At 42.4% G+C, this 18,587-nt stretch overlaps 1 pseudogene across 1 annotated transcript; it reads left to right on the forward strand.

Annotated features, from left to right (window-relative positions):
• Positions 1–441: 441 nt before the first annotated feature.
• Positions 442–13,847, forward strand: LOC308174738 (myosin heavy chain, fast skeletal muscle-like; annotated as a pseudogene). Its single transcript has 32 exons — positions 442–648; positions 899–1,042; positions 1,207–1,363; positions 1,481–1,508; positions 1,718–1,835; positions 2,127–2,219; positions 2,295–2,358; positions 2,447–2,545; positions 2,820–2,923; positions 3,192–3,330; positions 3,668–3,786; positions 4,271–4,420; positions 4,519–4,689; positions 5,547–5,850; positions 6,587–6,651; positions 6,764–6,851; positions 6,973–7,090; positions 7,227–7,350; positions 7,968–8,104; positions 8,291–8,546; positions 8,690–8,932; positions 9,258–9,434; positions 9,857–10,002; positions 10,209–10,299; positions 10,605–10,994; positions 11,115–11,241; positions 11,491–11,609; positions 11,814–12,010; positions 12,616–12,799; positions 12,884–13,049; positions 13,297–13,421; positions 13,655–13,847. The product of its transcript is annotated as a myosin heavy chain, fast skeletal muscle-like (transcript).
• Positions 13,848–18,587: the final 4,740 nt, after the last annotated feature.

Consider the following 18,587-nt stretch of genomic DNA (forward strand, 5'->3'; position numbering starts at 1 on the left):
CAAAACAGTGGTTAAAAAATGGTGGGACTATGACTAAAAGTGTTGTTATTTCTAAGTGTTGAAGCTAATATGTAAAAAAAAAAAAAGAAAGAAAAGAAAAACACCCTCAAATAATGCTTGAGAATCTATACTTAGTAAAGAAAAAATGCTTCAGTGTCCCAATAATTACGGAGGTCACTATATGTAACCATGTATTCAACCTTTATATCATTCTTCTTTAATTCTCTTTTCAGCTGACTGTGTTTGTAGGACCTTGGGTTACCACAAAGATACGATTTAATCTGGGTGGAGAAAAGAAGGTGAGACATGGTTTGATTATTCACATTTTTAGATACATTCTGTTAAATATACTGCCTCTAACTCTGTTGACTGGGGAGGGGTTAGTAGTACAGACTCAAACATGTTTGTTTTTTATTCTTTCTTTCCTAGTGAGCCGCCACCATGAGTACGGATGCGGAGATGGCCATTTATGGCGCAGCTGCCATATACCTTCGTAAGCCAGAGAGGGAGAGGATCGAAGCTCAGAGCAAACCCTTTGATGCTAAGAACTCCTGCTATGTGACTGACAAGGTGGAGCTGTACCTCAAGGGTCTAGTTGTTGCCAGGGATGGGGCAAAAATATCTGTGAAAGTTCTGGACACTCAGGAGGTAAGACAATAACCAAACTGCAGCTTCCATAACCAGGATAAACCTTTCAGCACACAATTATCAAACATATTATTTAAAACAATGGCATTCAAGTAGAGTGGATGATAGCATAGCACTGATACTGAAATGGAAATAGGTCAATTGCATAGATTATGCTACAAATCATGAAAAATGTTCTATTTCTTTATCAGTATTTTTTTTTATCCATATAGTGTGATTTGAGTATTATCAAAATATCCCACTGTTTCAGACTAAAGACTTCAAAGAAGATGACATCTTGCAAATAAATCCCCCAAAGTATGACAAGATTGAGGACATGGCCATGATGACCTACCTGAATGAAGCCTCTGTGCTGTATAACCTCAAAGAGCGTTACGCAGCATGGATGATCTACGTAAGAGACACATACACATCAGTCAACACCAGAAACCTAGCACATTTTGTAAAACGCAGAGAACGAAATCATACATAAAATCAGTATATTCAAAAGATACATAAACTTCCACATTCCAGCTAATCTGATTTGGCTAATTCCCATATTTGATCCACTTTATCCAGACCTACTCTGGGCTCTTCTGCGCCACGGTGAACCCCTACAAGTGGCTCCCCGTGTACGACCAGTCAGTTGTGAACGCCTACAGAGGGAAGAAGCGTATGGAGGCTCCACCCCATATCTTCTCTGTCTCTGACAACGCCTTTCAGTTCATGATGGTTGGTAAGTAGACTCATGGATGGATGGAGAGTTAGATGTGTGACTTTATGATAATGCCATGAATGCAATAATGTACCAAAATCCAGTGAATGGGTATGAACAATGTTTCTTTGCTTGCAGATAGAGAGAATCAGTCGGTCCTGATTACGTAAGTTCTTCATTAACATCTTACTTTTCAAAAAGTGTTCCTTTTGCGATATGTTGGGTATTATGAAGTCAATATTGAATAACTGAGTGAAAATATATAACATTCATTTGGTTATGAAACAAGTTAAAGCAATGCCATTTTAATTTCTTGTTTAATGAATGCTGATAAGATCCTAAGCCTAAACACCTCTTTCTCTGTCAATAAACCAGTGGAGAATCCGGTGCAGGAAAGACTGTCAACACCAAGCGTGTCATCCAGTACTTTGCCACCATTGCTGTGGCTGGAGGAAAGAAGGATGAATCATCTGGGAGCTCTGGTAAAATCAAGGTAAATTGTGCTTCTGTGTCGAAAACTAGAGTAGGTTGAGGTGAATGATTGAAAACACATCAACTTTTTCTCAAATGAACTCTAGTTTGACAGAGGATTTGGGGAGGGTGTGCTGTTGGGAACCAGTGAGAATCAGAGACAGCTGGGTGGTTTTCGGGTGGGAGATTTTTCATGAGGTCTGTACCTTCACTATAGCCACCTTCTCAGCTAAAAGGAACAGATGTTGTTGAAAAAACATGAAAAATAAGAGATTTTCAGTTACTAACGCTTCACCAACTTTGTCTCATTCAGGGGTCTCTTGAGGATCAGATCATTGCAGCTAACCCCCTGCTGGAGGCTTACGGTAATGCCAAGACTGTGAGGAATGACAACTCGTCTCGCTTTGTAAGTATGAGGGAAACACTTTGGCAGTTCTACTTTTTTTGATGACTGATTTCTAACTGCCTTGCACTACTGTAGGGTAAATTCATCAGGATTCACTTCGCTACGTCCGGCAAACTGGCTAGTGCTGACATTGAGACCTGTAAGTTGGTATTAATCATTTCTCCATACTTATTCTACAAAGAAATACTGCAATACTTTACATCTTTCCCTCCTGTTCTCTCTATCAGATCTGCTGGAGAAGTCCAGGGTGGCCTTCCAGCTTCCTGATGAGAGGGGTTACCACATCTTCTACCAGATGATGACCAACCACAAACCTGAGATAGTTGGTACGCCAAAGCAGAGATCTGGGAAAACTAGCTCCCTGCTGTGAAAGTGAATACCCATACAGTAGCTGCTGCACTAAGTAGAGTCAGAGATGGTATAAGAATTAGCCTTTGATTGAGTTGTTGAAATATGCCTGGCAGGGGGAATAGGTAAAACAATCCACTGATTATTGAGCACATCTGTCATTGAGTAAATTATGTATTGAGTACAAGTGGTCCATATATCTACATGCATTTGATTGATTTAACAGACAACTTCATTCTCTGTTCTCCACAGAAATGTGCCTCATCACCACCAACCCCTACGATTTCCCCATGATCAGCCAGGGGCAGATCACTGTGGCCAGCATCGACGACACGGTAGAGCTGGACGCCACAGATGTGAGTCACACGAAGGGGTTCTCTTTGTATCAATGATTTAGTGTTAATGACACCTCTTATAGGGGTGCATACGGCATCCACAAAAATCCCCTGTGTAACATTGTTAAAATCCTATTCTGCTGCTAGTCTACTAGAGGAATAGAGAAGTGTGACATTTCCATCCATTCTGCTAGATTTAGAGCTTACAGAGCGGTACTCTAACAGAGTGAGTTTGTCTTCAATTCCTCACTGTTTTCTCCCCATCTAACATTAAATCCCTCTCTTTCAGGATGCCATTGACATCCTGGGCTTCGTCGGTGATGAGAAAATGTACATCTACAAACTGACAGGTGCTGTCATGCAACATGGCAACATGCATTTCAAGCAGAAGCAGCGTGAGGAGCAGGCAGAGCCAGACGGCACAGAGGGTGAGTTCCACCTCTGGTCCCAAACATGGAAGAAATTACATTCAGAAGTTGTTCCTCATGAAACATCAGAATAGCTGATCACTCAGGCCAGACAGAATATGTAGACCCTCTACAAATTATTAGAAATGTATTTGAATTTGTACAATTATTATTATTATTACTGTTATTATTATTATTATTATTACTGTTATTATTATTATTATTTCATTTTATTTTGTTTCTCTCTGGTATTCTGTTAATGCCAGGCTGATTGAGTGACAGAGTATCTGTGTCATTAGACACAAACAATCTTGTATGGCTCTGTCCTTGAGTCTGTTGTTTCTCCTTCTCTTTCCAGTGGCTGATAAAATATCGTACCTCCTGGGCCTGAACTCAGCTGACTTGCTTAAAGCTTTGTGCTACCCCAGAGTGAAGGTCGGCAATGAGTATGTGACCAAGGGACAGACAGTGCCTCAGGTAGGGCATACATTTTATTTTCTCACAAACAAACAGCCCCCTTCCCTCTCCCCCAAGTTTATGTGGTCACAACACTTGTATAGTTTCTCTGATTCAGTGCCTTAAACCCTAAAAACCCCTCTAATGTCCATATCACCCTCCAACATTTGGTTTTATAGTGCTTGCATGTAAGTGCAATCCTGTGGTTCAACAATGATGACAAATCATTAAAACACAAATACCCAAATCAATCAATCAATCAATCAGTCAGTCAACACCAATATCAATCTCACAGAAACAACACAGAAAAATAAAGACAAACAAACAGCACCCCTCCCTCTCCCCCAAGTATATGCAGTCACAACACTTATCGTTTCTTTGATTCAGTGCCCTAATCCTTTAACCCTAAAAAAACCTCTAATGTCCATATCACCCTCCACCTGCATCACCTAAACTACACATGGTCATGATCTGATGTATTAACTCAAAGTATAACTTCTTACAGGTGAATAATTCCGTGATGGCTCTGGCTAAGTCCATCTATGAGAGGATGTTCTTGTGGATGGTCATCCGTATCAACGAACAGTTGGACACCAAGCAGGCAAGGCAGTACTACATAGGGGTGCTCGACATTGCCGGTTTTGAGATCTTTGATGTGAGTATACTGTCAGGACGAGAAAATAACTTGAAATTATTAAAGATTACAGCCATGTATGACGACAAGATGCCTTTATTTTGAAATTCAATCACCAGTACAACAGCATGGAGCAGCTGTGTATTAACTTCACCAATGAGAAACTGCAACAGTTCTTCAACCACACCATGTTCGTCCTGGAGCAAGAGGAGTACAAGAAGGAGGGAATCATCTGGGCGTTCATTGACTTCGGCATGGACTTGGCTGCCTGCATTGAGCTTATTGAGAAGGTAAGCAGCCTGTGAGGGTAATACTAATTATCAGTGTCAAAAGCAAACTTAATAGAGGTAGGTGTTTTGAGACTACTGTAAGATGTCCTCATTTTGGTACAACACATCTTGGTGTTAGTAACTCAACATGTTAAAAATGTTTTAAAATGATTGACATGCAACCAACTGGTCAGTCAATTGTTGGAATTTGGTATTGTTTGCTCTAGGCACAGGATCAGCCATAGTCGGTGCCCCCGCTTAATAGCCCTCCACGACATCCATGAAGTATCTGCCTCCATGCAGAACAAATGTAACAAATGTAACAAAAGGAACGGTTCACTACAGAGCAACGGTGGCATGGAATTCATTGCCAAGCTTTTCAGTTTCAAATAATAACAAAAGTTGCTTTATCTGTTTCCATATGGGATACCCTGAAAACAATTACGTGTTTCTCACTGGTGAATTGAGCTATCTTGTGATCCCAAAGGTAAAGAGAGTTATGTTTTTGTCTCTCCACTTTTCTTTCTGTATTATTTTTCTTTATTTCGTTATTAAGTTGTCTTCAACTAAAAAGTAAATAATAGAGCTACTGTATGTATGTATGTATGTATGTATGTATGTATGTATGTATGTATGTATGTATGTATGTATGTATGAATATTACGGAAGTGTATTGTCTGTATTGTGTTTAAGATGACATTTTTTTTGAATGTATGGTATGAGGACCCCAGGAAGAATAGCTACTGCATATTTGCTGTATCTAATGGTGGATCTAAACAAACAAACAAACAAACATGTCATCATATAACGGTGACTGTTGAAGTAAAGAACATGCAAATATGAACATACTAATTTAATTCACAACTATTTTTGCACAGCCATTGGGCATCTTCTCCATCCTTGAAGAGGAGTGCATGTTCCCCAAGGCTTCAGACACAACCTTCAAGGACAAGCTGAACAACACCCATCTGGGCAAAACCAAGGCGTTTGAGAAGCCCAAGCCTGCCAAGGGCAAGGCTGAGGCCCACTTCTCCCTGGTGCACTACGCTGGCACTGTGGACTACAACATCACTGGCTGGCTGGACAAGAACAAGGATCCCCTGAACGACTCTGTGGTTCAGCTCTACCAGAAGTCATCAGTCAAACTGCTGCCCCTCCTTTATCCTGCTGCTGCAGCTGAAGGTAACATTAGCATCATGTTAATAACCAAGCATTAGTATGATAATTAGCATTAAGCCAGGCAGACATTACATGATTTCAACCACAAATTTGCCTGAGTAAATGTACATATCGGCTGTAAACGTGGGTCATCTGCAGTGACCCTTGACCTGAACAGCATGAGTCACTCAACAACATAGAGAGAAGACGCTATTTTGTTATTGCGGCTCCTTTCTACACGTGCAGTGTGATGGTGCTACGGGGCGATACAAGAAACTCAACCAATGGGAATCCAGGATGCTGTAAACAATGGCAAAAAACAAGTGTCGTTAGGGACCATAGTCAATAGCCACATTACAATAGAATGTTAAACAGGCAGTGGCCGATACGCAAGCGTAATCTGAGGCTTGAGTTAGATTTGCAATCTTGGCCAATTTTCTAAAGTGACGATATGGGGTGCAAACACCTGCGCTACACCTGTACCTGGCTCAAAGAGGAGGGTGTGTCGTCTTTACAAAAATGCTAATACAATATTTGCACCTCACGCTATAATATATATATATACAGCGAAAATGATCATGATTGTTACAAATTCCAACAGTTTTTGATGAATAGACAACCCCTCCTGCCCGTAATTGGATGTAGTGTGTATTATGTAGTTGGCCAGACCATTTCGACTTCAATGAACACACATTGAAGGGAGTTGGCCAGAGATTTCTATAATTTGTAACACTTTTTGTATTTTTACTCTTTGACAAAGATACCACAAAGAAGGGAGGCAAGAAGAAGGGAGGTTCCATGCAGACTGTCTCTTCCCAGTTCAGGGTGAGCTTTAGTCCTGCCTGCCAGAGTGTCTGTTGAAAGGTACTATCTTTTGAAAAAGTGTAAATTAAGTCTGAATTATTGTGAGAGCACTATGGTTTGTAACCCCTCACAGGAGAACTTGGGCAAGCTGATGACCAACTTGAGGAGCACCCACCCTCACTTTGTGCGCTGCCTCATCCCCAACGAGTCAAAGACTCCAGGTACAACACAGAGAGATTACAGACTAAGCCCATGATTAAACTACTTATCATTACTATCCTCAAGTCTCTACATTATTTTACAGGTTTATTTAGGGGTTAAGATGTATTTTGTGTTTTCCAGGTCTGATGGAGAACTTCCTGGTTATCCATCAGCTGAGGTGTAACGGTGTTCTGGAAGGTATCAGGATCTGCAGAAAGGGCTTCCCCAGCAGAATCCTCTATGCTGACTTCAAGCAGAGGTAGAGTACACAGCACACACATACAAATACACACAGACACAGACACAGACACCCACACACACACACACAGTGTCCTTCCTTGAAGAAATAAGAAATAGCCTTGACACTAACATATTTATCAATTCTCGCCATACAGGTACAAAGTACTGAATGCCGCTGTCATCCCTGAGGGTCAGTTCATGGACAACAAGAAGGCTTCTGAGAAGCTGCTTGGGTCGATTGATGTTCCTCAGGATGAGTACAAGTTTGGACACACCAAGGTCAGTGCTCAAATTCACCTAGGAAATGTTACCACATAACAGGACTAAAACATTAAATAGATACAGGATTGTTTGTATAATTTCAGCATACAGTTCTAAAAGTAGATTAGCCCTCCATTGTGGGAGTGTGTGTGGGGATACCATTAAGCCAAAGGCAAGGGCACGCTAGCCGAACGTAAAAGTTAAAATACTGCTACCCCAAAATATTGGCATTGAACAACTCATGATGCCGTGACTGAATGAGATAAAACAATGATTGATCAATTATTTCAGTACAAACTAAACATTGACCATCCATGCCCAAAATAAGAGGTTTAAAAAATACAGACATACTTTCGTCGCAGAGCATCTCTTTAATGTATATTATACATTAAAAATGCAAGCTTTATATAACTTGAATTCCTTTTTAAGTGCTTTGTGTTTGAGTGGTATGATTATAGCTAATCTGTCCCACAGCATTAGCAATCTGTTCTTCAAAATCTCATGGTGAAATGACATGCTTTTCAAAGTTGTTACAACCAAGTCTGGTGGTGTTGAACCCCCCATTCTGCCCATTCTTATATGTATGTCACAGTGTCTAGCTCCTCCATTTGACATGTTTGCTTAATTGTGCTTAGGTGTTCTTCAAAGCTGGTCTGCTGGGTGTCTTGGAGGAGATGCGAGATGAGAAGCTGGCAACTTTGGTAACCATGACGCAAGCTCTCGCCCGCGGATACGTAATGAGGAAGGAGTTTGTAAAGATGATGGAGAGGAGGTATAGGATGGAAGATAATCTCTCTAGCACTACGTATTAACCACCTATATGTGATGCATTATGAATGCAATTATATAATCATATCATAATGTAGCCTAGGTTACTTTGCCATGTAACTTTGTAATCATTGAGCCCTTCAAAAGCATAAAACTCACCACAATTGCCTTCCTCCTTGGCGTCAACCAGAGAGTCCATCTTCAGCATCCAGTATAATATCCGCTCATTCATGAATGTCAAACATTGGCCATGGATGAAACTCTACTACAAGATCAAGCCCATGCTGCAGAGCGCTGAGACAGAGAAGGAGCTGGCCAACATGAAGGAGGACTTTGAGAAGTGCAAAGTTGCCCTGACTAAGGCAGAGGCCCGTAAGAAGGAGCTGGAGGAGAAGATGATATCCCTCCTGAAGGAAAAGAATGACCTTGCCCTCCAAATTGCATCTGTGAGTGAGCGACACAAAGGGCACACACAAACACACACAAACACACACACACACACACACACACACACTCGCACACGCACACTCACATGCACATGCAAATACATTTTTGAAGCCATTTGCCTATTCTTCCCTTCTGAAACCAGGAAGGAGACTGTCTGAATGATGCTGAGGAGAGGTGTGAGGGGCTCATCAAGAGCAAGATCCAGCTGGAGGCCAAACTCAAAGAGACGACCGAGAGGCTGGAAGATGAGGAGGAGATCAATGCTGAGTTGACAGCCAAGAAGAGGAAGCTGGAGGATGAGTGTTCTGAGTTGAAGAAAGACATCGATGACCTGGAGCTAACTCTGGCCAAAGTGGAGAAGGAGAAACACGCCACTGAAAACAAGGTCTCATAACACATACAAACTACAATCTGATCAAACTGTCAATGTCAAACAATCAATTAATCCAACCATAGAAAAACAATAACTAAATCCATGTGATGTTGGTCCTGGAATGAGTTCAGGAGCATTCCCCACATTCATAACATATTATTCTGGACCCTTCATTCTATATCTGATATAAATTAATTGTATACACTGCCATCTAGAGGATCAATTTGAGTACATGCTAACATTTGCAAGTTACATTATATGCAATACAAACTGCATTTCCCTTTGAGAGGTGAAGTGACAAAAAGACTATCTCTCTCTCTGTTGTGGCTGCTTTCAGGTTAAAAACCTGACTGAGGAAATGGCGTCTCAGGATGAGGCTGTTGTAAAGCTCACCAAGGAGAAGAAAGCCCTCCAAGAGGCCCACCAGCAGACACTGGACGACCTGCAGGCAGAGGAGGACAAAGTCAACACTCTGACCAAGGCTAAGACCAAGCTGGAACAGCAAGTGGACGATGTGAGTGGCCAACAAACATAAAGCTCTGCTAGTATCAACCAAGATTGTAATAGAAGAGAAAAGCTTATTATTTTCCAGAGTTAAAGTTAAAACACACAAGAACATGAAACAGTCACATACAGGGTAAGAATTATTAGATAGATTATATAATATGAAAGGCAAGGATGAATTGAAAATCAAGGACCCCAATTGAAATAAGCCAGTGGCTTTCTTGGGTTTTTATCCTTTTAGTTGACCTTGTATGTAATATGTACTTTCATGTACCTACTTCTGCAAATCTTCTAATAAAGTTTTCAATCAATCAATCAAAAGGTTAGTCATTTAGTTTGAGGCAATGATCATGAACCTGCACCCTGGCTTATACTCTCAAAGGCATTACTTTATTAATCGATTTTGATGAAAAATATGTGTTTATCTTCTAGCTTGAGGGTTCTCTGGAGCAAGAGAAGAAGCTCCGTATGGACCTAGAGAGATCTAAGAGAAAGCTGGAGGGAGATTTGAAACTGGCCCAGGAGTCTGTAATGGACCTGGAGAACGACAAGCAGCAGTCTGAGGAGAAGATCAAGAAGTAAACGCAAATAAATGATTACAAGTTGTATTTGATATTAATTGAATATTCATTTTCACAATCATCATTGTGTTGAAACAAAAAAAGAAAGAAATTGAATTAGAAAAAAGACCTGAACAAATGTATTTCTATAAACCGAAGTGAATGGTACAATAGACTTTCTGTTTACACTATCAAACTGCAACCAATGTGTTTGTGTTCTTTAGGAAGGACTTCGAGACCTCCCAGCTTCTCAGCAAGATTGAGGATGAACAGTCTCTGGGTGCTCAGATGCAGAAGAAGATCAAGGAACTCCAGGTACAGAACAGGACCGTGAGATGGCTCAGTTGGCTGTATAGTGTCTAACGACACTACAGTTAACATTATCAGGATTGCTACGAGATGATCAATTCATCCTTCTCTTAGCACTCTCCTGGTTTGCAATGGTTCAGCTGGTTTAAGCATGATGCACAAATACTATACAGTACATTCTGTATGTTAAGTGTAAGTTGCTTTCGATAAACACATCTTAATAATAATATTATGATTTTTTGGTGAGGTCTTTTGCTTTGACTGTGTTGTAGATTTCATCTCTCTCTTTGTGTCTCCTGTATCTCTTGTAGGCCCGTATTGAGGAGCTGGAGGAGGAGATCGAGGCTGAGCGTGCTGCCAGGGCTAAGGTGGAAAAGCAGAGGGCCGATCTCTCCAGGGAACTTGAGGAGATCAGTGAGAGGCTGGAGGAGGCCGGAGGTGCTACCACTTCTCAGATAGAGATGAACAAGAAGCGTGAGGCCGAGTTTCAGAAACTGAGACGCGACCTAGAGGAGTCCACCCTGCAGCACGAGGCCACATCCTCCGCTCTGAGGAAGAAGCAGGCAGACAGCGTGGCAGAGCTCGGAGAGCAGATCGACAACCTGCAGCGCGTCAAGCAGAAGCTGGAGAAGGAGAAGAGCGAGTACAAGATGGAGATTGATGACCTCTCCAGCAACATGGAGGCTGTCGCCAAGGCTAAGGTCAGTAGCAATGTTTGGATGGAGCAGCGTGTGGGGGTCAATTCAAATAGAAGTGGAAAAAAGGAAAGCTTGGCACAAGATAATCATGTAAAGTAATAATGGTTGATGTTTCACTACCAGGGCAATCTGGAGAAGATGTGCCGTACTGTTGAGGATCAGCTAAGCGAGACCAAGACTAAGAATGATGAGAATGTGCGCCAGCTCAATGACATGAGCGCACAGAGGGCCAGACTCCTGACTGAGAACGGTACCAATCATACTGCAAATACTGTAGAAGAGTTCATGTAGTATCAGCTTACCCACCCCAAATCCTACCCATAATCATTAAACTGACCATGAATCAAACTTGACACAAATTAGAATAGCATTGGAAAGATAACATTATATTACAACAGCACATAGAGAAAGTTTAAATATCCTATGAACTCAGAAATATAACTGACCTTACTCCAACAACAACAGAGACCCCATTAACAAGATGCTCTGTTCCCCACAGGTGAGTATGGTCGCCAGCTTGAGGAGAAGGAGGCCCTTGTGTCCCAGCTGACCAGAGGCAAACAGGCCTTCACCCAGCAGATTGAGGAGCTGAAGAGACACGTTGAGGAGGAAGTCAAGGTAAGGAACTCAAAATAGAAACCAACGACCACATAGTTTTAAACTACAGCTTCATGTTGAATGTGATTATGCCACCCAGTGACTTCTAACTGTAATATTTAGTCTCTACTCATGTCTCTTTCTTTGTCTTTTTCTTTTTCAATGACGATTTTACACCCTCTATTTCTCCTGCTCCTTTCCACCTCTCTTCCCCCTATCCCCTAGGCTAAGAACGCACTGGCCCACGGTGTGCAATCTGCCCGCCATGACTGTGACCTCCTGAGGGAGCAGTTTGAGGAGGAGCAGGAGGCCAAGGCAGAGCTGCAACGCGGCATGTCCAAGGCCAACAGTGAGGTGGCTCAGTGGAGGACCAAGTACGAGACTGATGCCGTCCAGCGCACTGAGGAGCTGGAGGAAGCGAAGTGAGTTACACACAACACCCTTATTCACCAGGGTTGGGGGATATGTCATTTCTGTTCTGCTCATTCTGGAGATGAGTTGACCCATGTTAATTAAATAATTTAAGAAGGGCATATTTATCACAAACAAGGATTTTTCCATTCTTGAATTTGAATTGCTTACTGAACAGAAATGTTATTAATCACCAGATGGATATGTCAAGAAAGCCAAATGAGTAATACACAACAGCAAAAACACAGTCTATTCCACTGTATTATCTATTTTGATATACAGTAGGTTGACAATGAAAGGAAACCAGAATGTGAAAGTAGAAATTTACATTCCCATAGATTAAGACAAAGGAGAGATAAATGCCTAAAAGAAATGTACAAGACCCTTGTTTATTTGGCTACATGTCACTCTATCTTCTTGTCCTTGGTCTGATATAAAATCAGATAAATAAAAAAATGGGTTGTCAACTCAAGCATTCATAGATTAATCTGTTAAATGAATGGATTAATCTGAACAGGCCTAATATACTGCTAATAACTGTAGCATGTTTCTCCCATCACCTGTAAGAGCCAGATGTGCAGACATTCTATGACACAGTCCCTCATCTGTCTAACAGGAAGAAGCTGGCCCAGCGTCTGCAGGAGGCAGAGGAGACAATCGAGGTGACCAACTCAAAGTGTGCCTCTCTGGAGAAGACCAAGCAGAGGCTGCAGGGAGAGGTGGAGGACCTCATGATTGACGTGGAGAGAGCCAATGCTCTTGCTGCCAACCTCGACAAGAAGCAAAGGAACTTTGACAAGGTGTGAAATAACTAAGTAACATCATTTGGTTCATGGCAGATAAAAGAAAAAAGTTGAATATTAAAATCACATGGATTTCCCTAGGTCTTGGCAGAGTGGAAGCAGAAGTTTGAGGAGGGCCAGGCAGAGCTGGAAGGAGCTCTGAAAGAGGCTCGTTCTATGAGCACAGAGCTCTTCAAAATGAAGAACTCCTATGAGGAGGCTTTGGATCAACTGGAGACTCTGAAGAGAGAGAACAAGAACCTGCAACGTGAGTCAAATGGCAGCAGTTTCATTTGGCTCATGATGGGGTGTCTCATTTGATCAAGCTACATGAGTTAACAGCTTCTACAGAACAATATTTAAATTGTTATTCTTACAATTTATTTTAAGACACTTAGCTACACCGGACAGTACAAACATTTACTGTTTATTCTTGTGATAATTCAATATGTTCTGCAATGTGTTCCAGAGTTCAAAGAAAATCTTGATTTTCTGAATAAATTCTGTGTTTCCAGAGGAGATCTCTGACTTGACTGAGCAGATCGGGGAGACTGGCAAGAGCATCCATGAGCTGGAGAAGGCCAAGAAGTCTGTGGAGACAGAGAAGTCTGAGATCCAGACTGCCCTGGAGGAGGCTGAGGTAGAAACTAATGCAGTTTAATCCTGTTCATTTGGAACATATACTAATACTTTCATTTAAGCATTACTGTCCAGGTTACTCTAATTGAGATAAAACCATTTTAGACCTATCCTATTACCACATTTCGTTGAATACAGTAGCAGCACCCTTTCCAGGACAAGCCATAGTTACTGAGTGCCAGTCCACTACTCTCCCCCACAAGCAATGCATAACTACTATTTTGTTTTGTTCAGGGTACACTTGAGCATGAGGAGGCCAAGATTCTGCGTGTGCAGCTGGAGCTAAACCAGATCAAGGGTGAGGTGGACAGGAAGCTGGCGGAGAAGGATGAGGAGATGGAGCAGATCAAGAGGAACAGCCAGAGGGTGATTGACTCCATGCAGAGCACCCTGGACTCAGAGGTGAGGAGCAGGAACGATGCCCTGAGAGTGAAGAAGAAGATGGAGGGAGACCTGAACGAGATGGAGATCCAGCTGAGCCACGCCAACAGGCAGGCAGCCGAGGCCCAGAAACAGTTGAGGAACGTCCAGGGACAGCTCAAGGTAAGGGGCTGGGAAATCAGAAATGGTAAACAATACCCTCAACCATACATTACTAACTTTAACGATGAAAAAAATAGATAATAATCTCAACCTGTATCATCAGTGTCTGGTGAACTCTCCTGAATCTGCTGAACAAAAGTGAAAATGAAGAGAGGGTTTTGTCTATTTGTCAATATAATACAACACAGGAATAAAGTAGACTGGTATATAAAATAATAGAAGGGGTATCAGGGAATGAATGCATCCCTTACCGATCCTATCGGCCTTCAACAACAAGTTTTAATACGCTACTATGTCTTTGTGAATCCCAGGATGCCCAATTGCACCTTGATGATGCTGTTCGCGCCGCAGAAGATTTTAAGGAGCAGGCAGCCATGGTTGAGCGCAGGAACGGTCTGATGGCGGCTGAGATTGAGGAGCTTAGGGTTGCTCTGGAGCAGACAGAGAGAGGCCGCAAAGTGGCTGAACAGGAGCTGGTGGATGCCAGCGAGCGTTTGGGACTGCTTAACTCCCAGGTATAGGTGATTTCTAGGCAGTCTCATCTTACCCACAGTGTGACGTTTATATGCTTTCTTGAAATACAGTTCCAACTAATCATTGGGTTTCCTCATACAGAACACTAGCCTTCTGAACTCTAAGAAGAAGCTGGAGACTGACCTGGTTCAGGTGCAGGGAGAGGTGGACGACACTGTGCAGGAGGCCAGAAATGCAGAGGAGAAGGCAAAGAAGGCCATCACTGATGTAAGTCCCCATATTTTGGTCCCCTTTTTTACAAGTACCCTTTTTTTTGTAAGACATCCCAACCACCAGGTCATCCATTTAAATGTTATACATGGGGCATACTTTAATGGAATGCGACATGGATTAGGGTGAACACACTCACCACAATTTGGCTATTTGTCCAGATTCCTACAAGACAGAAGATATGTTTCACATCATAACATCACACATTTCAAAACAATCACGTCATAACATTTAGTGTTTGCACAGTCATGTTCTTCATGTCACATTAAATCATTCACTTCAACTTAATGGATGCATGCATCAATTGTCTCTCCAAGTATCGGAGAGCACTCTGGCACACTGAGCAGGACTCATTTACCAAGGTAGACCAAAACAGAAAGTTAGACTTCTTCCTGGTTGGAGTCGGAAATCCACGGGTCCATTGTGGAACTGGGCCATGTCTTTTGACCAGTAAATAATGAAACAACAACATTGAGGAACAACAGATGTGATGTGATGAGGGTTCTGGCACAAAATGGCTACCTGTTGAATAGCACGACACTGGGTGTTGAAAGGTATCTGTGACACATTGTGGATGAATTAAATGAGTCAAAAACACATTTCAGGCGGCCATGATGGCAGAGGAGCTGAAGAAGGAGCAGGACACCAGCTCTCACCTGGAGAGGATGAAGAAGAACCTTGAGGTCACAGTCAAGGACCTGCAGCACCGTCTGGATGAGGCTGAGAACCTGGCAATGAAGGGCGGCAAGAAACAGCTCCAGAAACTGGAGTCCAGGGTAACTTTGCAGAACTTCATTCAGCAAACTTTTGTTCACACAGTCTATCCATATTAATCTCTACTTCTTTCCAATAACTCACGACTGATTTCACCACCTTAAACACATAGCTGTGTTCCCTCCATACAGGTGCGTGAGCTTGAGACTGAAGTGGATGCCGAACAGAGAAGGGGTGCAGACGCAATCAAGGGTGTTCGCAAGTACGAGCGCAGAGTCAAGGAGCTCACTTACCAAGTAAGAGTAACAGAAACACTGTAACACATTCTGGTACAGTCCGGCACCTGAAAGCAAGTATGGACATTGACTTTGATTTCTTTGACTTTCTCCCACAGACTGAGGAGGATAAGAAGAACGGTGCCAGACTTCAGGACCTGGTAGACAAGCTGCAGCTTAAAGTGAAGGCTTACAAGAGGCAGGCTGAGGAAGCGGTGAGTCACATACAGTCAAATGTTCTTACAGCATATAAGACATACGGTTTTGTTCATAGTCAACATACATGGACAAATTTGGTATCCACCAATGTACATCACAAGTGACTGTAAAGGAAATAATACACACAGTACTTCCTTTGCTTCGATATTACGATCACTATAAAAAATAAGTAAGTATGTAATCAATATAACTAATATCATTTTGGTTAATTTGTTTTGACAACATTGTAGGCTGAGTGTTATTGTCTCCCTCTCTCATTCTCTACCTCTCTTTCTCTCCCAGGAGGAACAAGCCAACTCCCACATGGGTAAACTGCGTAAGGTTCAGCATGAGATGGAGGAGGCAGAGGAGCGTGCTGACATCGCTGAGTCCCAGGTCAACAAGCTCAGGGCTAAGAGCCGCGACTCTGGAAAGGTACAAAGCTGCTATGAAACCGATACCTGACTCCTGTCCAAATATGACCACATCAACAACACCATTTCAGGTTCATTGTACACATAGAGGTCAATATTGACTTTTACATTCACAACTGTCTGGGAAGTCTCTGAGAAACTTATCCTTCAGGCGGGAGGGCATTGCACAATGCATTAGGGTCCTCCTGCTAATGACAGATTCATACAAACCAAGCTGATAATCAAACTTAAACTCAAAGCTAAGCCCAGAGCCAAAGAAGTGCTTGTCCTAAACAGCCTATTGTGTTCTTTGAAGTGATCATACCTAAGAGGTTCATTGATGTTTATCCCTTATCTTCTTTCTCTTTTCACAGGGCAAAGAGGCTGAATAAACAAGACCACACACTCTGTGGTGCACCGATAGTGAAAACATAAAATATGATTTTCATGGTGAAATTCTGAGCATTCATTAAAAAAACTTTCCTTTGTGATTTTGTGGTTGTTTTTACTATGCATTTTGGCACAGACAATGTTTCATAAGATCTGTTAAGGGCACTGGACACACATTGAGTTTCCTCTCTACGACACGTCAGTCCTGACCTTGAGTGTCACACCCTGTTCTCTCCACTAGCCTCCAGGCAGGCAGTAACAGAGCATTTGGTCTCAGACCGACAGGTTTCAAGACAGCTTCAATCTCCAGGTCATACTACTTTTGAACGGTCACCCCTAGCTGCCCAGCAGCACTACCTGCACATTTTCCATTGTACCTGAAATATTTTCCAATATTTCCACTCACACTGCACAATATACACATTCTTCCATTGCTGCTTCATTTATACTATTTATCTGTATACACCCCTAGCTGCCCAGCTCAGTCAAAAATGTATTTAGACAATGTCACAGCTTACCCCTGTTTAAATAGATAACCAGATTTAGAAACGCCTATGGGAGAAAGACTTCCTGAAGCTGGAGGATTATGCTGGTGCAGAGTATGTGCAGCCTCCTCCACGCTACCACAAAGCAACAACCATTCATTCATTCATTCATTCATTCATTCATTATCTCCAGGTATGTTAATCATCTAGCCAAGCGCAAGAACACCAGCACAAGAGAACCAGGATCTGTCCAGTGTGTGGTCAGCCCCCTACAAGTCCCGCTACCTTGGTGATGGCTCCTCCATTCACTTCTTTTTTTAATCAAACTGGAGAAGTGAGGTACTTCTATTGCTCTACAAAAGTCTTCCAGTCATACGCAGTAGAAGGCCTCATCAATTCCAGGTAGCAATCGGAAGGTTGCTGGTTCCATCCCCTCAAGAGGGAGCTGTTTGTGAGCTGGTGACTGGAGGGTTGCTGGCATCATATCTATGGTGCCTACCACTACCGTTGTGCCCTTGAGCAAGGCACTTAACCCCTAATCGCTCCTGGGGCACTGACTATGGCTGTGCCTAGAGCAAAAAATACATTTGGTTGTACTTTGTGCAACAACCAAAAGTCGAATCTAATTACATTTTGCTGCCACTGAATTCTTCAAACCGGAGCTGAAGCTTTTGAACCAGAGGGTGGCAGTGTTGCAGAAGAGAACAAAGGTACCGGAGAAAAGGAACATCTCAGAGCAGCAGCCCTCCGGCCGCCTGTGCAGGTTCTGCCACCAGCTGCTGAAGCAGGGTCCCAACAGTCCTCATAAATACACTGGATTCCCTGGGGTGGCAGGAAAATACGTCTTCTTCCCTCCCAAAAATCAGGTGTAGTGCTGAGGCACAAACATGTACATTTCAAGCCTGCATTTCAAGCCTGCAAACTGTGACACTTTAAATAACGTGAAACAATACTATTGTGCAATATGACAACCCTAGTCGTCTATCTGTACAGTATAGTACAGTGGATTGTGTACATAGCCTTTATTTATGTAAACCAGCTCCTTCCCTTCTTGTGATTTTTTTAAAAGTTTTTTTTTTTCCCCCTTTCCTAACACCAGGGGAGCCACCCCTCCTAAATTTCGTTGTTTGGTACCTGTACTGTAGCAATGACAATAAAGACCATTCATTCATTCATTCATTCAAAGGGCAGGGTAAAGGAGACCAGGACGTTGTTCCAACAGTCTGCCTTATATGAGACAGAGAAGCAGAGGTGGATGGTGGAGAAGAGGAAGTGACTGTGCACACACACACAAACACACACACACACACACACACACACACACACACACACACACACACACAGGCAGGCAGGCACCACACATGGACATAACATTATGTTCATGGTTAAGCAGTTGTGCGTGTGT

This window comes from Nansenia antarctica (genome assembly GCF_963989245.1).
Source record: "Nansenia antarctica genome assembly, chromosome: 20".
Lineage (NCBI taxonomy): Eukaryota > Metazoa > Chordata > Actinopteri > Argentiniformes > Microstomatidae > Nansenia > Nansenia antarctica.